Raw genomic sequence first — 21,921 nt, forward strand, 5'->3', positions numbered from 1 at the left:
CTGAACAATTTCATCTGAACTTGTGATGCCACTAAATATGCTCATAAATAATATTCTCTCTTTCTTGGTTCTTAGAATGTTCTGTTAGAATGTTCTCGTTATTCGTGTCGCGTTATTGAGATCTACTAAATCGTCAGTGATTCTTAAAAAAAAACTGTCATCCCGGGGACAAACAGACAGACAGACAGAGATAGATAGATGGATATATGGATAGATGGATAGATAGATATATGGATAGATATATGGATAGATAGATAGATAGATAGATAGATAGATAGATAGATAGATAGATAGATAGATAGATAGATAGATAGATAGATAGATAGATAGATAGATAGTTGGATAGATGGATAGATGGATAGATGGATAAAAAATCTTTGCAAAGCTTCTGCAAAGATAAGTTACTAGCAAGCAGCTTTAAGCAAAGACAAACTTTTAAATTAAACAAGACGGATGTACTGTCATCACACACGGCTTCTTACCAAACAAATAATTATTGACATTGATTTGAAATTGTTTTAAAAATCTTACCTGTTCATTATCTTAAACTATTACGCTAATGATCTATTAAAACAAATGGTCTGACATCAATACAAACACTACAACAATATTACTGTATAATGAATAATGACATCTGAGGTGATTTTCAGAGAGTGTGTCAGCAATGTCGTAAAAGAGATGACAAAGTAGTACTGGTTTCAGTTACGCCATGTGAAAGGGCTATTGTTATCAAGAAATATCAGACTGCTGGATGATGAAATCAACCAATCATAATCAAGTATTCCAGAGAGCTGTGTAATAAAAAAAGCAATTGCATTCTCACAACTGTGCTATTGGTGAGAATATCAGCATGGCGGTGATTACATGCTTTAGGCGAATTCAGGTTGATTGGGACACTTTTTTGAGATTTGGGAAAGTCCCAGTCAACCTGAATTCACCCCTATATACAGTATGGTATTACTTCTGATCTTTCTAGCTTGAACATGTATATGTTGCTGACAGTCCATAAACTCACACTTAGAGACTTGTCAGTTTGTTAAGATCTAAAACATGTCAACAATTCAGTTCAAAAATCAAAGGTGGCCCCAAAACTTCGATAAAACACTACACCAAATGAGAGTTCATTGAGTCAGTGATCGTTCAGGGACTCTTGATCAAACTGACTGACCTCTTAGCGGCCCATTTCACGCACCTAGTGGTGATCTATCATCAGTAGTTGTAAAGAGATTTTGGCATTATGGCTAAAATAATAAACATACTAGACAAGATGTTGATGTATGAAATCCTTGAATGCTCTTCATGGATGAAATGGGCCTTCTCTCTCAGCCTCACAATCAATGCTTTGTGTGAAGATTCATCTGCTCCTCACAGCCTTTAAGGTAAATAAACACTACAGAACGTCTCCTGCAGATTCCTCAAATTTAGTTTAAAAAATCAGGCTTCTGCATTTTCCACTTGCCTTCAGAGAGAACTAGGAGTGAACACGCTCACTTGCACATCTGCTATTGATTTGAGGGGAGCCTGGAACCCCTCCATTTAAATCTGTCAGTGTTAGGAGCGCATAGGTTAGTATTTACTGACCTCATGTGGGACCTACTTGCCTCTTGCCATACAGGTGACAGCGTCTGTCTGCGAATGGAAAGTCTGTCAAATGTCTATAGCCATCTATCAGGTGGAAAATTGAATCCAACCATGTGTCTTTTCTGTCTCACAGAAGGCTAAGCCGATGAAAGTAACAGTGCGCTCTGAAGAGTGAAGTGTTAAAAACTGTTTTTCCTGTTTTGCAAACAACTCAACTAAACCTCAAGATGCTGTCTACATTTTTTCTCTCCTGTCTACTTGTCTGTAACATCTTCTTCATCCGTTCTTTTCTGATACCGCAAAGTGTGTGGTAAGAAACTTCGAGATCGTTTTAGAATGGTGGAGATCAAGATGTTACTAAGCAAGCCTGCTCCCAGATCAGGCCAAAAAGATGACAAATGGCCTCTCGGTCACAGCTTGGACTGGTTTGCTGTGCTCTCTTCCATGAAGACAGCGGGCCAGAAACATCTGAAGCCCTCTCTCTGGTGTTCCGCTGGACAGGGTGAGACAGATGTGTGTAATTTGACTTGAACTATTGAACCGCATGCCGTCAAACTGTTTATTATCAGAGGTCTGGCACACACCAGGTTGCGCAATATCTGAAGGCCATGTTATTAGGCAATGTTGTGCAATATGTGGCGTCAACCGTGAAGAGTTTAAGAAAAATGGGCTCCTTGAGAATTAGCTAGATAAAATAGGGGCAACCATCAAATGATTTTAACATTCCCAAAAGCAGGTCAGTTGACTCACTGCAAGACAGTGAGTTGAGCCAAACTAATCATAGAATGACTGCGTGGACTTGCTTCCTGTTTTCCATTAAGAGGCAGACTCTGAGAGGCACATTTTTGGATTGTGTCTGATCTAAATCATAATTAATGAGCACAACTGTAGTTAAAGCTATAGTTCATTGTACTGAGCAATCCCTTTTGCACTTTGTACGGCGTTACATCTTGCAGTTTTCACACCTCTGATTGCTCTCAAATTGGTGAAGCTATACAGAAGGGAATTCAATTTTCGAGAGTTTTGGAGAGGACAAACATTTTTTATGTTGTTTTTGCATGGCTATAACCACTAGGGCCGGACGGTATAGTTAAAAATACATATCTAGATAGTTTTATGTTATTTTTTTTGCTTTATATTTCAAACAGGCTATTCTCACAAAAATGCGTATAAATAGTACGAGTGTGCAATGTCGTGGAATGTATACGCCAAAACTCATTTTGGCGTGTCTATGGCATGCTGTTTTTCGCGTGCATATGGCAGGCATTTTATGGCGTATTATACATACGAACCCCCCACCCCACCACCCTAAACCTACCCAAGAGAGTGTGTCATATATACGCCCCGCTACCCTAAACCTACCCAAGAGCGTGTCATATATACGCCATAAAGTGCGTATCATATGCACGCGAAAAACAGCGTATCATAGACACGCCAAAATGAGTTTTGGCGCATACATTCCACGACATTGCACACTCGTACTATTTATACGCATTTATGTGTGATCGGGTTGATTTCAAATGCTTGCATAAGTATTGATATTTATTAATTTGCTCTGAAATGGCTTATTTTTGTATAACAATTTGATTAAAAAATCAATAAAAAATACTTTAAAATAATTAAGACATGTTCTCCACTGTTTTCACTAGATTAACATACAACACTGCTATTTAATATATCACATTTAATTGTAATAAACATTGATGTATGTTTTAAAGGTATACTTCACAGCTTTTTCATATTAAACTGTTATTCCCTTAGCTAAAATGAGTTGACACATCTCTCGTCTGAGTGTGTGCACATAATATCTCTGACGCGCGGTGACAATCTGATAGCATTTAGCTTAGCCCACTAAGCCCAGTTCATTCACTATGGTACCAAACAGAGATCAAGTTAGACCAAACTCCTCCATGTTTTCCCTAATTAAATACAGTTACACAAATAGTTGAACGATCAAGTATGGTGACGCAAAATAAAACGTAGCGCTTTTCTTAGTGGGTTAAAATGGAGAACTATAGTGTATGGTGGAATAGCTTCTGAGAGTTCTTCGACTCGGCGCAGTAAAAAGTCCCGGCTGAAAAATCCTCCCTCACATCTCCCTATTGACAGAAATGAGAGAGTGAGGGGAGATGTGAGGGAGGATGTTTCAGGCAGGACTTTTACTGCGATGAGTCGAAATACTCTCATAAGTGCTATTCGGCCATACACTATAGTTCCATTTCAACCCGCTTAGAAAAATGCCACGTTTTATTTTGTGTCACCATACTTGATCGTTCAACTATAAATACATACACATAACTGTATTTAAATGTGGAAAACGTGTGAGTGTTTGGTCGCTTCTAACTTGATCTATGTTTGGTACCATAGTGAATGAACTGGGCTTAGTGGGCTAAGCTAAATGCTATCAGATCGTCACCGCGCGTCAGAGAGATTAAGTGCACACACTGAGAAGAGAGAGGTATGTATCAACTCGTCTTAGTTAAGGGAATAACAAAGTTTAATATGAAAAAGCGGTGAAGTATCCCTATAATACCTACATGCCATTTAATGATTATTTTTGAAATTGTTAGTTTAATTTTACCTTTATTCATGGTATTGAGACGTATAAGACCATAGAAAAGCAACAGAAAAGTAAAGGGTTAACGGGACTGAGAGGTGATTCTGGCTGGACTCTAACCAAGGTGCCCAAAACCAATAGTTGTTCTGCCCACTCTGTGCCATATATATATATATATATATATATATATATATATATATATATATATATATATATATATATATATATATATATATATATATATTGCTGATAAAAAATCCATGCGTGCACATCAATTGAATGATTCACGCAAAAGAATTGAATCAATTAAACACTATTTAAATCATGAGATAAGTAAAGACAAAAACTTTTTGGTAACACTTTAATTTTGTTGGTCCCTTTTGAACATTCTGTTGAATGAGCAACTACATGTCAACTAACTCAACTAAGTATTAGTAGACTGTCTGCTTAATATCTGCTAATGCTGCTATAAATAACTTTGCAACTACATGGCAACTTATTCTAACCCTCACCCTACCAATACTCTACTAACACTCTAATAACAGTTAGTATTTAGGTGCAATGTTACTAGTCAATATAATGTTACATGGACCATCAAAGGGACCATAAAAATAAAGTGAAACCAACTTTTTAGTTTAGTTTTACATCCCCATTAAAGCATTGCAAATATATTGTGAATATTCAATTTGTCACCCAGTCCAAATAACCACCCACTAAGGTGTTTGAAAGTCTTGCCTGTTTCACAGCTGGAAGAGATCTGCCCGCATTCCCATTAGGCTATGCAGACTCAGGGGGCAGCGATAGCCCTTCCCAGCTGTCCTCGGCATTGTGGGAAAGCCTGAGCCTCTTCCAGAACAGTGCCAGAAAAGATTCGGCCCCTAAAGTGCAGCGTGAGTGCCAGTAACCGAGCATGCTAACTAGCGTGACTGCTAACCATGACTGAACATCATGCAGAGAGTAAACTTACAGAAAAGGAAAGCAGAAGGAAAGGAGGACAGGAAAGGATGTGATCGCTAGAGATTACGCAGCCCTTCCAAAACAGATAATGAGCACAAAGCACTCATTTTTCTTACTCACAAGGCATGAGTTTTTACCCCTTGAACAATATTAGCCCTTTTCCCTGATTGTTATAATGCCCCTGCTCGTAATGAGCAAGGCAGCTGTGTTTGTTTTCCAGCAGTGCATGCTCACACAGGGCTGGGTAAGAATTGTTTTTCCTTCTCTGCCCTCGGTGAGGCTGGAAAACTCACAGCTGCAACTAAAGACAAAGTGGAGAAAGTGAACAAGAACGAACAACTGCAGGTTAAAAACCAAAGTGGAGAGAGAGAGAGAGAGAGAGAGAGAGAGAGAGAGAGAGAGAGAGAGAGAGAGAGAGAGAGAGAGAGAGAGAGAGAGAGAGAAAGAGAAAAGAGAAAAGAGAAAAATGGTAGCTTTTAGCTCTTCTGAAATAATTTGCCCTGACAGCAGCAGTGGAGCTGAAGACAACTGTCTGGCTTTGACAGATCTCTAACCAGGAACAGATCCCAAATGAAACTATCTCCCTTTTTCCTCTTGCGTTTGGAGGTCAGGTCCCTCCAGGAGTGGTTGGGGGGTCAGAGGTCAAAGTTCAGTCAAAGTGTTCACAGGAAGTGCATCCGCTACAGGCTCTGGTTGGAGCCCTTTTGCAGAGCTCTGTTTAATGGGCCAGGCGGTCACTTGGGAGATCTGCTGTTTCCCGTACTGTACAGGAACCACCCTGCCACTTCACGCTTTGTAGACGGGTGACTCATAAAGGAGATTTAGTTCCTCTGATTTGTGTTCTGTGTGCACATGTGTGTAGGTTTGTGTAAGTGCATGTCTGTGCGCAAGCATCTGGGTTTCTGAGAAACCCAAGAAAAGTACGTATTTAAAATCACTTCGATTTAAATTTGCATGAACTGTTTTGGGTTCCAATCAATATATGCAGACTAGGCATGATAATCTAAAAGTAAACAAAAGTATCAATCCCAGTGTTTCTGTATTATTGGTATCACAGAGAAAACTAAAGATTGGTACTTGAGTGTCGTCTCTGTGAAGAACGCTCACATTTCACAGCTGCTGCTCATGTGAATGAACAAAATGTACAATTTGGTCTGTATGTATGATCTTAGCTAAAAAGATTGTTTTATTTGGCTTGAGTTATTTATATGAAGAATGTAAAATGATGGAATATGGGTTAAATCTGATCTGTGCATTATGTCTAGTAGTATGTATATTGCTGTATATTATACACTATGCTAAAAAAGTTAAAAAAGTAAGCTGTCACAGAGGTGATACACCCATTCAAAAAGCAATAAGACACCATTTAGGTAATATGTACCTTCATGGTACTATATTACATTCTTTAGGGGTAAATAATGTACAAAGATGTACCTTCTAAAAGAGTACTGCCCAAGTGACAGCTGTTGTACCATATTCTTTCTAAAACTGTATATCAATCAACAACAATATTGAGAAGAATAATACAAAAATACACTGCTCTTAAAGGGGCACTAAGTATTTTTTCCGTCCACTAGAGGGCGCCTATTCAAAACAAAGGCGTAGTTTGATGACACCAAGTTTGAGCTCAGAATCTTGGGATGTGGTCTTCACCTCCCAGCCGGTGGGAAAGAATTGGGATTTGGACTCGGCCAGAAATCATGATCAAAGATGCGATTATTAACGTTACTGTAGTATGAAGCAGAGCAGGACCGCTAGAGCGATTGTTACGGAACACACGGCTCGCAAGCAACGGGACTTTTATTATGACGGTACACAGTCGCTGGTGCCATTTCCGCTTTTCCGGTCATGAGTATGAGATAACGCGGCTCTGTTTATTATATTAGATACATTTAAGTGTGTTTAAAATTATGTTGTATTGATATTGTAAGAACTCAGTTGAACAAAATATATAACACTTGCTTAGTGGTTTTTGCTGGAAAAATACTACATAGTGCACCTTTAATTAAAATTGTTATTCTTTATTGCTATTTACGTAGTAAATAAATAATACAAAACTATGCTTACATACTATGTATTTATTTAATTTTAATTAAAGGTCAATTCAGTTTACTTCTTTGTTCTTTATTAATTACATAGCAAATAAATACTTTAAAAAATATTTTTTTTATTTAAAATGTATTAATTTTACATTTTATTTTATTATTTTTGCTATGGTTTCAAAATTGAAACTAAGTATCAATTTCACTGAAGTATTGACTACTGAAATGTTACTCATGACAATAATACTTATCATACCATATCTGAATAAACATTAAAATTGTCTTTACAAATTAACAACTAAAATATATATATTTTAAGTATTTTCTAAAAACTCTTATCCATTCATTTTTCAATCTGCTTGTCCTGTAGGGCCATAAGGATGCTGGAGCCTATCCCAGAGTCTCGGATCGTTGGCAGGGAAATGTCCTGGACGGATGGCAAGTCCATTACAGGGATTCTAAAAACGTACAACACAAAACCTCTTTCCACACCTGATTCACACCCCCTCAATGTATTGATTCAGATCATGTTTGCACGGAGCCCACACATTCACCCTTTAGCTCCCTTTCACGCCCACTTTGTGTTCCTAAAGACCATCTACAACAACAACCACCCAGAGGTGAACCAACCAGAGCAACCGCTGACTCACTGGGTCATATAAGCGGCATAGTGAGGAAAGTTCGCTTATTTTATTGATGTTTCAGATGAAGAAATGCTTCTAAAAACACAAGACCCAATGAACCCCCGAACTTCCTCATCGTGCAACTGCAGCACAAGCTCATCCGGTGTAGACGCAACAGACACCAGACAGCGATCGGCACTCTGGAGGAACTCTCAGGTGCGGTTTCTGTTCTGCGGTACAGGGGGATGTTGTATATTTATAGCTATTTAAATTGTACTTAATGCGAATAGTGCTGTGGTTTTCTTGAATGATGTCTAATTATTTTTCAGAGCTTTGAAGGTCTGATTGACTTGGCTAGAAAAAACATGTCACATACTTGAGAGGGAAACCACTGGCAGATGGAGAGAGACAAAATCATCCATGCCAAATCAGACCAACAGATGCAACAGCTCTAGTTCTTTACTGGTCTACAACAAAGACATTGTTCTTCTGTGCAGTTCTTATATTTACACCATATACTGCATTTATCATGTAATGTTAGTCAGTATTTGAAGCAGTATGAGAGAGAGAGAGAGAGAGAGAGAGAGAGAGAGATAGAGAGAGAGAGAGAGAGAGAGAGAGAGACAGAAAGAAAGGAAGTTAATGCAATACTGGAGTCTTTCATGAGTACCCACAAGATAAACAAATCAATCATATAGAATTTATATAACATTCATAAATGTGCAGAGAAATATTTATATAGCTGAGACTGCCTGAGCAGCCCTTATGTGACATGAAACAAATAGGAAGAGAGAACATGCAGTAAAAACCAAACTCAAGACAGCAAAACTGTAAAGACATCCATATTATACACTAAAGGAATATGAAGAATTTTAGATTTACAAAGAATTCAGCTCGTGGCTATTCAGGTTATAAAGTTAGGAGTAACATATTAAACAACAAAAAATGTTAATCACAATAAAAGTTAAAAAGAACCCCAAATAAACTTCTGCCACCCTAATAATAACTCTTGCTATTACAATAATACAAGTATTATTGACAAATGTACATTGAAAGTCTAAATAATGATATATATATATATATATATATATATAAGTTTATTAAAATAAAGGTATTAAAGAGCTCTTATTTACAGTGCCAACTAAAGCTGTCAATTACATGACAGCTGACAGGTCCCAACAAACTAAGAAGTGGTAAACTAAAAGAAAAAAAAAACATCGGGCAGTACTGACCTTGTTTATTAACCTCAGTAATTGAGAGTGAGAACCACTATCCTTAGAGCGTCCTTCTGTCTCCCTCTTTTCTGTCTTGTTTTCCTCTGTCGCACTTTCTGATGTGACCCCCTTCTCTCTCTCTCTCTCTCCCTCTCTCTCTCTTCCCTCCTCCGCCGTGTGTTTCTCAGGAGGAAATGAATGGATGGCTCACACGGTGCTGTTCTACTCACAGAGCTTGAGTCACATGACCAGGTTGAATGAAGGGAGGGGGTGGACCCTCAGGCTGCCAGGCAAGAGGACAAGGAGTGAGTGTGGTGTGTGTGTGTGCGTGTGTGTGTGTGCATGCATCTATGAGAGACAGAAAGTGCCAGACTGTGGGTGTTTATCTATGTATTTAAGTGCTATATACTAACTTTCTGCTGGAGAAGGATCTCAAATTATTCTCAAAAGTCCGAAATTTGAATATGAACTAAACATTTTGCATTAGCTACACTTTCATTTTATAGCTCTCTTATATTGTTTCATTTTTGTCTCTATAATGTCTCTTACGCTAATATGTATGTATATACATCCTACACAGTAATGTGGTTCAATGAAGAACCTTTAATATCCAAAACGTCTTTCCAAAGCACAAAAGATTCTTTAAAGTGGAACAAAGTTCTTCTGATTATCAGCGTTCTTCACACAAAAATGGTTCTTCGGGGATCCAAAAATGGTTCATCTGTGGCAAACCCTCTTTTGGAAACTTGAGGAGTGATATTTTAGGAGAAACATCTAAGAGAAAGTTGATACTTGAATGACATAAACCAAATATCTCCATTAAGTCTCCTGAGCAATGAAATCCCGACCTCCGAGCAATAAAATATTCCTCTGGGAATGAAGAGAAGTAAATAAACCATCTTGTGTCGATTTGTGTTGCACTTTAACAGCTCAGGAGGCTTAACAGAGATCTAAAAGCATCTTAATGATGAAGAAATGTCTGGATAGTCTAGCTAGGGGCATTATATTTTGGTCTTCAAGCTCTGTTGCTTACATGGCAAAAATGATCCGCCACGGTAAACCACCACTGGGCCAGTGGTAACAATGCACCAGCATGTCAATGACCTGCACAATGCAATGGTATGTGGTCACCATTCCCAAGTGTATATAGGAGTGTGTGACCTCTGATGTATAAGACGACTGCACATATAAAGAAATGCAGTGAAATATACTGAGTAAATGAGATAATAAATGTGAGAAATTATGTTAGAAGCGATACAGAAATAAACAGTTTTCACCCTGTATTAACGAGCAACCAAAATGTCCATTCAGAACAAGCACTGTAGCCCTCCCTAATGTGTGTGTGTGTGTGTGTACAGCTAATTGAGGAAGTCTGGGGGATGTGTGTGACTCTCCTTGGAGGCCACTCGTCAGTTGCCATAGCGACCTGCTCTCCCACCTTGTGTCGGTCCTGTGCTTTTGTGGAGGTGTGAGAGGAGGTGGAGGACTCTCTCTAGTTTTTTCTCTCTTTCCACCCCCTCTCACTATGATACTGTCTCTTAAATCTCTTAGAAGCATCCTTTATATTCGAACTATTCGGTTGGCTTAGTTAAAGTGATCAAGAAGTCGACTGTAATGAGAAATCGGTTGTTTACAGGTAAAGAATTAACTGTGAAAGTGTGGGCAAAGGCTGTAGAACTAGTCCATCTGCATTTAGCATATGTTTAGCTGCTTCAGTGCCACTGCAATTTGAAAAGAAAACACAAGTTTTGCATGGAAGTTTAGCGGTTTCAACAGACATGGAATGGTCATCCATCACACAATCTGACAGAGAGCTTTTTCTTGTATATCTAAAAGGTAATTGGCTAGATTGACAGGACGTTATCTGCTGTTGGTGCAGGCGTTGAAATGTTCATTTTACATCAGTCAAACGTCAAACTGAATCAAGAGAGATGATTGGACTGTTGACTTTGGCTTGGCCGTTTCCAACGCTTAAAATGGGTTTCCAAGGCTCTGTGTTTGCTAGGCTCTGTGATATGAAGAGAGAAACGAAAAAGAATAGTGTGGAGAATATCAGTAATCTTTAATTATTGTCTTGGATTACTAATATTCTGCAGAAGCTATAGCATGACGGCTTATAAAAATAATTTTGCCTGCTTGTCTAAGTGTTTATTCATTGAAGTGGTGTCAGTCAAGTCCTACTGAGGGAATTGTTTGAAATTATTATTTGATATATTATTACATACTTTCCAAGATTGAGATATAAACTAAAAGTGAGTTTGGCAGTCACTGTATGTAAGCGCTAGCCAGGATGCTAAAAAAGCCAGTGGAGCATGACACTAATGTGAAGCCCAAGGCAAGCCTATGCCTGACTGCTCTAACACCTGCCTTCAACCTGTATACATGACTCTAATAAAGAAGAAAATGCCTTAACAGCCTAGCTAAGGTGTGTTTACCTGAGGATACCATGGATGTTTTAGACCTCTAGACCTCAAGTGGAGTCTAATCTGTCTTAATCATCATCTATTCTATGTGCAACCGTTGTTCCGTGAAGAACCTTTATCATCCATGATGATTTTCATTGCACAAAAGGTTTACCATGAAAAAGGGTTCTTAAGTTTGGAGTGTTAAAATGTCATTGCTTTTTTTAAGTTCATTGAAAGTTTCTTTAGAAAACCCAAAATGTTTCTTTATGGCATCGCTTTGAAGGTGCATGTAATATTTTTGCAGTAAAATATCCAAAAACCACTAGGCCGGTGTTATGTATTTTGTTCAGTTGAGTACCAACAATATCCCATATTGTTTCCAACTATTTGTGAATTTTGAGAAAATTGCTATTTTAACTAAGGACTGGGACGTTTCAGTATAGCGTTTGAGGAAGTTGCCTGTCAATTGCGTCATATCTGCGCTACCCTCGGTTTCGGGTTTTATTTGGCAGGAGCGCTGTACTCTGAGCATTTTGAACAAGTGAACGCACGGAGTAACGTCATAACATCATTTTCACCACACTTAAATGTATCTAATATGATAAACAGAGCTGCATTACCTCATAATCATAACCGGAAGAGCGGATCAGTGCAGGCGCCCAGCGACTGTGTCCAGCCCCATCATAATAAAAGTCCCGCTATATTCGTGAGGCGGGTATTTGTGTAGCAATCACTCCAGCAGCCGTGCTCAGCTCCCCAACACTCGGTCCTGCTCTGCTTCACCCTACAGTGACGTTAATAACTGCATCCATGAAGATGATTTCTGCCCGTGTCCTATTTTCCACCGGCTGTGAGGTGAAGACCACATGTTCCAAGATACTGCGCTCAAACTTGGCGTCATCAAACTACACCTTTGTTTAGAATAGGCGCCCTCTAGCGGATGGAAAATTGCATACTGCACCTTTAAATCAGATATTGTGATTGTAGCTTGGCTTTGTTCAGAATGCATTCATGTTACAAGTTGACATTGTATGCCTGTGACAAAAGACAATAAGTGATGTGTGATGTGTTTAATCATACAAATATTAGATTATTGTCAGAATGAAGATGAAGTCTGATGAAACAAAAAGATTATAACTATGCATGTAAACGTATTGTCTGTGGATTTTATTGGCCCAGACCTTGCTTTAGGATGACTGGCATGAAATGAACCCTGTCAGCTCACGCTAACACACACACACACACACACACACACACACACACACACACACACACACACACACACACACACACACACACACACACACACACACACACACACACACACACACACACACACCACTAACCTAAACAAACTTTTATATTGTTTCAGCTGAAGGGCCATCTTCAATCAAGTATACTGGACCAGACTGTGAGAAAGAAAAAGAAGGTTGACCATGGTCACCGAAACACACAGGACGGAGTAAGTGTTCAAACATTTTAATTATTATTAAACAATAAAACTACATTAAATAAAAATTTAAAGTATAAAATTAGTTTAGTAATAACACTAGGCCTATGTTGTCAAAGCTTAGAAACTTAAAGAAAATAAAAGTAAATAAAACAGCCATACCAAAGATTGGTTTACAAAATCTCATGTCAAAGAGATTATTAGTAATTATTAATATTTTGGATTAGATTTTATTTTTATATATTCAGTTTTCATTTTAATTTTTGTTTAGTTTGATTTATTTGTGATGTGTTTTTTTTTAAAGATAAAAACTATGTTTTATCTTTATTTTTATTCCATCTTTAGTACGTCATTTTACTTCAAATTAAACATATTTAGTTAAATTCGTTGCCAAGACAGCATTTTGAATTTTTGTATTGTATTTTTAAAAAAAACTTTTTTTATTTTATTTCACTTACCGAAAACTGATAGTTTTAGTTTAGGTTAACATTAACGACACTAGTTAAAGAATGACAATCATTTAATCATTTGTGAATGAGTTTTATCAGATACAGATAAAAAAATGGCTCTCTAAATAGGATGTGTTGTGATTTGTTGAAATTCCGCTCAGTGTTCCCAATGTGCACGGAAAGGGTTGCTATTGTAATCTAGGAGGTATGTTTGTGTTTGTTTCTGAAGCCCCCCAGGTTGACACTTATCTATTTTACCACCAACACTCACAAATACAAACAGCATGGATGCATTGTGCAGCATTATGGGTAATTGAATGCACTGGGAAGGGTGCGTACTATGATGTAACATATCGTGACAGAGGAGACACTTTCGAATCGAACAAAATGTGTTCTGAGCAAACTGGATTCAGCTCAGCAACAAACTCTCAGGTGAATAACGTTCATTCCCACTGAACCAATGAATAAAATCAATGCAGCTCATTGCTTTCATCCAGGCAGCTTCTTAGTTTACCTTAAAACTGAGAAGCATAACCTTGGACATCTTGTTCCTTTCAGTCTTATGCTCACTTCAGGGTTTCATTGTGGTTTGCCGTCCAATATTTTTCCTGATGTCTGGTGCTTTTTAGAAAAAACCCTAGATAATGTATTTCTCAGTGCTGTACGACTCCTTCAGACTCTCGCTGCCAAAATCAGCCCTACTGACCGCCCCCCACACAGTCTGCAGGGGGCCAGTGAGTTTGTGTGTGCGGAGGGAGTGTGTGTGCGCGAACGTCGGAATGTGTGTGTGAGTAAATGTATGTGTGTTTGAGGGAAGTACTTCCTCCTTGCCAGTATTCCCACAGCCTCCATTTTCCTGTTGTGCTCAATGTGTCCTTTAACAATGCATTGGAGCCAACACACACCTTTTAGAGGTGCAAGTTAGACAAGAAAGCTTTGTAGTGCTCAATGTGTCCGACACACACACACAATACTATTCGTATACAATAAAAAAACAATCCCCATCATAATCATTTGACTTTATCCTGTGTAACTGCCTTTCCTCCCATTCCTTCCATGTCTGTCTGTTAGTTTATCCCCCCGTAACCTCGCCGATGGTTATTGAAATTGCATGGTTGGTATCAGTGAAATTCCTCTCTAAACTGATGTAGCTGTTGATGAATTACTGGCAGCGCTGGTAATTCATTCCAGAGACCCTAGTGGACAAAAATCATTTATGGGAAATGTGAACGAATCCCATCGTGTTCATTTGACTGTCCTCATAGGGTGTGTGGTTATGCTGGTCTGCGCATAGACGCACACACTCTGCCACGTCGTTTGGGGTCCGCTCCCCCGGCCCCCCTTTAAAGCCCCCAGTGCAGACCAGAGCGCAGTGGGAAAATGAGAGACAGCTTTTCGGCGTGGTGGAGGGAATGCTCGGACGATGAGAACATGTAGTGGAGAGAAGTCAATAAGGAGGGGGAGCTGCTGACTGGCCTGTGGAAAAAGAGAGCGAAAGGAAAGGAGAGAGAGAGAGCAACATGTCATGATTCAGAGGAAAAATAGTTTGTTTTACAACCGTGTTCACATTTCAAGGGTCTTTCATATAGATCAGTCCATGTTAAACCAGACAAGGAATCAATTTCACACCCGCTCTGTATGTTACATGGGGTATAATTGGTGACCTCAATTGCCGGGCAGCCTAAGGGATAGTTCATACGAAAGTGAAAACTCCGTTGTCTCCTTTCGTTCCTAACCCACAAAAAATATATTTTTAATAAAACCTGTGTGATTTCTGTCCCTCCATTGAAATCCAATCCACCAAAATGTTGAATCTTTGGAAAGTTCATAAGGGCATCGTAAAAGGAATCCAAATGAATGAAGCAGTTCTTCTGCAGAGATGTGATCTATTTACAGTATATGGTGAATTTTAAGCTTTAATTCACATATTAAACTCTGATCAAGAAAAAATGTTAAATGGTAGCTAATGCAAAAACCTCAGTGGCTCTTCTTATGCATTAAGCAAGCACATTTGTGCTACCTTTTACCATATCGGATGTGCTCTATACAGTATGGGCATTGACTGATGTATGTCAATAAAAGCCAAAATTGAACGTGTTGTCTCTTCAGAAGACTTAGATTAAACCACTCCATTGATGTGGATTACTTTTACAAGTTTTGGTGGAATGGACTTTTAACGGAAGGGCAGAAATCTTTCGGGTTTCATCACAAATATCTTAAAGGGTTAGTTCACCCATAAATGAAAATGATTTCATTAATTACTGACCCTCATGTCGTTGGACACCCATAACACCTTCATTCATCTTTGGAACACAAATATTTTTATTTTAACACAGATATTTTAGTTGAAAGCTGATGGCTGAGAAAGGCTTCAGAAAGGCCAACATTGGCATTCAGTACATTTCCACTGACCCACTCACAAGACCCATAAAAGACACTAAAGACGTTACAAAGTCCATCTCACTACAGTGGCTGTGCAATCATTTTACAAGGCGACGAAAATAGTTATTGTGCGCACAAAAATCAAAATAACGACTTTATCCACTAAGTTATTGACGTGAACTCGACGCATGCACAAGAATATGACGCAGCTCCACCGGTCAATACATGACCCGGAAGAGGAGGAGTGCCGCTATCACGTGAGTTCCAGGTGAGTTCACGTCACAGATATGGATAAAGTCATTATTTTGATTTTTTTTCCGCACAAAAACTATTCTCGTCGCTTCGTAAAATGATTGTACAGCCACTGTAGTGAGATTGACTTTGTAACAAAGTCTTTAGTGCCTGTTCATTTGGACCCCATTGACTTTCATTGTATGGAAGAAATTATTAGTATTGTTTTTAATAATACCTCCTTATGTACTGTACAGAAGAAAGCAAGCCTTACAGGTTTGAATTGACACGAGGGTGAGTAACTGATGACAGAATTGCCATTTTTGGGTGAACTACCCCTTTAAACTTCAGTACAGAATGTGAATACTTCTATAAACATTTGTCTGACTCATTTACTAGGGGTGCACACAAACTAGACCCATATGGCACCAAGCCTTGATGCCTATTACATTGCATCACAGGAAATAACCTTACGGGAAGCGTCTTTTGATAAACGCAACCTGTGCTGAAAAAAAAAGAAAGAAATTATATTAGATTTAGGGACAAGTTGTGGGGGTTACAGCTGAGATGTGGAAAGAAAGAAGAAGAGTAAAGGGGGGGGGCAGGAGGGGGGAAAGAGACGAGAGAAGCCAACAATGTGACAAAGAAATGAAAATGATAGAGTGCCTGCGAAGAAGTAAAGGATGAGTGAGAGAGAGCATAAATAAGAGGTTATTTTGAAGTGAGTGCCTCAGTAGGAAGACAAAAGAGAGGGGGCGAGAGAGAGAGAGAGAGAGAGAGAGAGAGAGAGAGAGAGAGAGAGAGAGAGAGAGAGAGAGAGAGAGAGAGAGAGAGAGAGAGAGAGAGAGAGAGAGACAGGGAGAGGGAGATGGAGATGGAGAAGAGTGGTTGGCAAGGTCTGGAGGCCCTGGCTTTGCTCTGAGTCTGTCTCCTAATGGGCTCAGGGCTCCCTGATTTTTAAAACCAGAGGGAAACATGAGCGCAGACTCCAACCTCAGCATTCCAACACACACACACACACAGTTTCTCAGACCAACCTCGATCTCTCGCTTTCGTTCTGTTTCCCTTCTCCCCGTCTTACAACAAACACTCTCATCCTTGCGTTCCCTTCTCAATCCAACCTCAGCCCAACACACTTTCCCTCTCAAACCCACTTAACCCTTTAAGGAATAGTTCAGCCAAAAATGGAAATTCTGTCATCATTTACTCACCCCTCACATCCTTTTAAAGCAGTGTGACTTTCTTCCACGGAACACAAAAGGAGAATTTTGTTGATGAGAAGTTGTTTTTTTCCCATGCAGTTGCAATTAATAGAGGTGCTGCAGGGATTATGTTTTTGTAGGCCACTTCGGAAGTTTACGGAAGAAAAAGAAAAAAATAGGATAATTTTCTTTACTTTTGGGTTATTGCAGAACATAAGCTGTGACCAACAAAAGTGTATGGTTCTTTTTGTTGATCAAGTTCATCTTCAAAAGTGAACACAACTTTTATTCAATTTGAAACAATGACAGTAAAAAGCTAACATTAGGCTGTTAAAGAACTACTTCACTGTTGCATGACTTCACCAGCACCACTAAGCTTCCACTTAGGGTTTTTTTGTTATTGGAAATTTTGAGTTAGAATAGTTTTCATGAGTGTGAATGTAAACAACTTCTGAGTTTATCTGTTTGGCATGATGACTTTTAATGCTGACATCCTCTGTAGTCCCATTTAACGAATTGTTAGCAAGCGTTTTTTTCAAGACACAGATGTATTTTATGTTGTAGAATAAAGAATTATTACAGCCCTTATTCCAGGCTTTTGGTGAAGATTTTTTTTTTTTTTGATGAAATCTGATTGCTTTCTGTCCCTTCATTGACAGCTACGCAACTGACACTTTGACGCTTCAAAAATTTCAAGAGATTGTAAAACTAATTTGTTATGAATTGAGCGGTTTAGTCCACATTTTCCAAAGATACTTAATCGCTTTATGTGATAAACAGATTGAATTTAGGCTTTTGACTTTAGTCTTCCGAAGCTGTCTGTGAGGAACCAAGTACTGACTGTAATTGTGTCATTGTTAGCGATCTATAAATCATGAACCAGACATTCTTAGTTTGGAGTAAAATATTTTCAGTGAACCATTTTATCGAATCCCCAAACCGATTCAGATCGATTCATTCACATATCAGTCAAACACTTCTTGAGTTCAGCTTACTGTCTGTAATGTCTAGTGTCTTATTTTTGTTTCATGTTCATTTTTCATGTTTTCTGTTTGAGTTTAATCAGTCATGTTTCCTGGTTTGTCATGTGATTCCATTGAGCCCTCATGTGATCATGTCATGTGCTTCCCTGGTCTCATGTGTCATGTTAGGCTTGTTCAATTTTATACAGCAGACCGATCAGCGGCTGACTTAAAGCAGGGCAGGTTAGAAATTTTGTCCGACTTGAGGCAGTGCCGATGCTACGTGACAGTGACGTATGGCATTACAGTACCTGAGAGCGATGCAAGAGCAGACGGCTAATACAGCTGGTGCAGTTTCTCTAGAGCGGCAGCACCAGGCTGCATTAGCTCTGATGATGACACAGCTGTTTCACGATAGGCCGGATTCACCGCATGACAGCAATCATGTGTGTTTCGTGTTTATTCTAAAACCTTGTTCCACTAATGCTCACAAATCGTTTTTTTTTAAAATAAAAGTAAAACCTCTTTTCATGTAGTCGTGATGTTATATTGTCATGTTTATCAAAAAAAATCATAAAGTATGCACATATAGCATGAGCATCACTACGGGAAGCAGAAAGTGTCCGACTTCACGTCTCCATTTGCAGCTCCTCGCCACCTGTATGCGGATACTCTCGCCGATCGGATGCATCCAGCTGCATCCAATGTCGAACACACCTATTGTCATTGGTTGATTTAGTCATGTGGGTTCTCGGTTCAGTTTTGTTATTTGGTTCATTGTTTGATTGTTCACAGGTGTGTCTGGTTTATTCATTGGTCCTGGTGTATTTGAGCCATCATGTTTGCCATGCATCTTTGTCCAGTAAATCAAATCTGTTCAAGTCAAGTCCTGGTATGTTCTGTTCTATTGTAAATAAACTGCCCTTGGGTTCTCATCTACATTAGCCTCCAGTGGATCACTACATTACAAAATACTAGACCAACAACAATGAACCCAGCAGTCACCCTACTTTGCCATTGAGGATTATGTGAAGGATTTTATATGTTTTATGGAATAATTGCCCAGGGACAAGATACACCTTAAAAGATGTTTTCGTTTTGGATTGGACCATGATGTTGCTGACAATTTTGTTGTTCAAGTTTCATGGTGGGGTAGGCAGAGGACTATTATTTGTCTAAGCCTGTCCACACCAGAGTCCAGACAGGTCTCTAGCCCATGACCAGAGTCCAGAGAGGGCTCCTAATATTACCCGGAAAAGGCCACAGAGGCCACGCTTCTGTGGTCCCTTAAACTTTCTGCTCTGCCATGGCTTCCAAAACTTCCTTCACCTCCATGGTCCCCTGAACTTATTGCACTGCCTGGTCCCTTGAACCTGCACCCCACTGCTTTCTGAACTGCTTCACTGCCCAGGTCTGCCCATTCCCCATGGGCCAGGTTCACCCATGCTCCACATCCCAGGTCTGCACATGCCCCATGGCCCAGGTTCACCCATGTGTGTTTGAGCCCTTGTTTTCGCCATGCATCTTTGTTTGTGTTACTGCTGTTTGTGAGGTCATGTCCAAGTCAAGTCAAGTCCTGGTATGTTCTAGCCTGACAAGCCCACATCAAGATGTCGGGTCTGGGAACTCACCACTGGCTGGGCTCAATCCAGGGGGGCGGGATAAACGGTTGTCTTTCAAAGTCCCTCTGCACGCAACTGAAGGCATGTTTTGTTCTGTGTTACATTCATACGCGATATATGTAACACTACAACCAACCAGAGCTAGTTGATATATTAAACTTTTGCTGTGTCTGGTCGGCAAAATTCTGAACACATCTTCCTTTCTTAAGAATGACTTCAGTGCCATTCTTTTCTCAAAGAAAAAAACCTTGTTGTTCTTTTTCACAACAATCTTCCAGAGTCGCGGCCAAAGCCGATTCAAAAGACCGCTGCACGCCAGCTTATTTGTTTTCAAGTAGCACGCAGAACTGTCACAACTCTGCAAGTATTATGTTAAGCCCACCCACCAACTCTATACACGACGTGATTGGCCTGACCAGCGTCTGGTCTTTCCATGCTCGTAAGCCAGCGGAGAGTTGCTACTACCCTGGCTGCGAATTAGAATTGCTGATGCTAGGGTGCATCTAGATTTCTAGCCTAGATATGTTCTGTTTTATTGTAAATTAACTGCACTTGGTATTTTTTATGTTTCATGGATTATTTGCCCAGGGACGAGATGCAATTAAAACGTTTTTTTTTTTTTTTTTGGATTGGACCATGATCTTGCCGAACTCATGCCTTCGGTAGAACATCCTTGTACACTATGGAAGTATATTGACTTTATTTTGTTTCTATGTGGTTCAAGTTTCGCGGTGGGGGAGGCACAGGACTATTATTTGTCCAAGCCTGTCCACATCCAGAGTCCATCGACATCTCCAACCCATGACCAAAGTCCAGAGAGAAGGTTATTCAGAAGATCTGGAACAGTGAACAAATCATGTGGACTGTTTTTAATGTGTTTTTTACTCCAGTCCCTAGTTGCATAACAAAAACAGATATTATATATACGTATTCATTTTGACTCAAACTAAAGCATTGCTTCATTAAATTAGGGCATACTTTATGGAGGCATTGTTGATGCCTTATATGTATTAAGCAGAAAACTGTCACTGACTCATAGGTGACATGCTGCCCATGCTTTATTTTTGTACAACCAAGCCACTGCATGTTTTCTCTCTGCAGCACTGCCTTCATAATGTCACTGTGAACAGACTGCTGACTGCCTTCCGCTGCCTCACCACAACCTGCAATGCTCCTGCCTGACCAGCCTCAGCCTTACAACTGCCTCACTACTCTTCTGAGTCCTGTCAAAGTGCCTCACTGGCTATTGACTCAAGAATGAGATTACAAATGATATCAAATTTGTCTCTCTTATTACAGACATCGGAAGTTGACCAGTTAGTGTGTAAGTGAACTCCCCTCAATCTGACACCTCGGGTTTGTTCTCGCTCCTCTGACACCACAAGGCATCACCATAGCAACTTCTCACTCCGTCACCCTCCTCTGGTCCTGTTGAGAACACGATATTTTAACACACACACACAACCTCACCACATCTATATTGTTCAATAGAGAGTTGAAGTTATTGCACTGAAAATTGCTTGGCCAGTACATGTTAATTAGTTGTGCTTGCTAATACAAGCATCATTATAGCTCTGTTCCAAAATCTAGCGGGCTGACTCACTACCTTTGAAGACAGAACCCCAACCATCATACTTCACACAAGCGGAAACTCACATAGCACTCTACACATGTACGGGACATGAAAGGGGAGCAAGGAATGCAGGAGAAGATGAGGATCTTTTTGTGTTTGTGTGAGTGACAGGTTTAATTATTCAAAAATAAAAGTAAGATGTTTAACAGTTTTCTTTTTTAAATCTTAAGACTGCATTTGGATTTACTTGGGTAAAAACCTCCTCAAACATATCAAGATGAGGATATAAGCGCAAGGAGCTTTTTAATAATCCAATCTAAACACCATCAAGGAACACATGGAGCAAGGAGAACCGATATCAACACAAACATCCATGAGAGGACAACAACCGACAAAGAACAGGAAACACAGTCACAGGGGTATACATAAGGGGTAATTAGACTAACAAGATACACCTGGAATCAATCAGGAAACTAATCAACATGAAAAAATACAACAGACTACAAACATGACACTCGGGACATCTACTTTTCTAAACAACCACGTTTGACTAGGCATGTGGGAATTTGCCAGATCCTTGACGCAATTGTGGACAACAATGCAAAGTTGATCTGTTTAATGTTTTTTGTTTGTTTTAATGTAGATTTATGTAGCAACTGAGAATCGATAAA

The 21,921-nt window shown here is 39.4% G+C and overlaps 1 protein-coding gene and 1 long non-coding RNA gene across 3 annotated transcripts in view; one reads left to right on the forward strand and one right to left on the reverse strand.

Annotated features, from left to right (window-relative positions):
* Window positions 1-9,150, reverse strand: part of klf12a (Kruppel like factor 12a) — a 28,408-nt gene extending 19,258 nt beyond the window's left edge. The window contains exon 1 of the mRNA XM_067441394.1: window positions 8,993-9,150. The gene's annotated coding sequence lies outside the window, so the exon portion shown is untranslated. The remainder of the gene's footprint in view (window positions 1-8,992) is intronic.
* On the forward strand, window positions 7,522-21,921 carry LOC137073169 (uncharacterized). 2 transcript variants are annotated; one of them, XR_010904741.1, is made up of 3 exons: window positions 7,522-7,976; window positions 12,752-12,841; window positions 20,779-21,921. It is a non-coding gene; the product is annotated as an uncharacterized lncRNA (long non-coding RNA). The 2 variants fall into 2 exon arrangements; XR_010904742.1 differs by lacking the exon at window positions 7,522-7,976 and adding an exon at window positions 9,151-9,279.

This window comes from Pseudorasbora parva, chromosome 4 (assembly GCF_024679245.1).
Source record: "Pseudorasbora parva isolate DD20220531a chromosome 4, ASM2467924v1, whole genome shotgun sequence".
NCBI classification, from domain to species: Eukaryota; Metazoa; Chordata; class Actinopteri; order Cypriniformes; family Gobionidae; genus Pseudorasbora; species Pseudorasbora parva.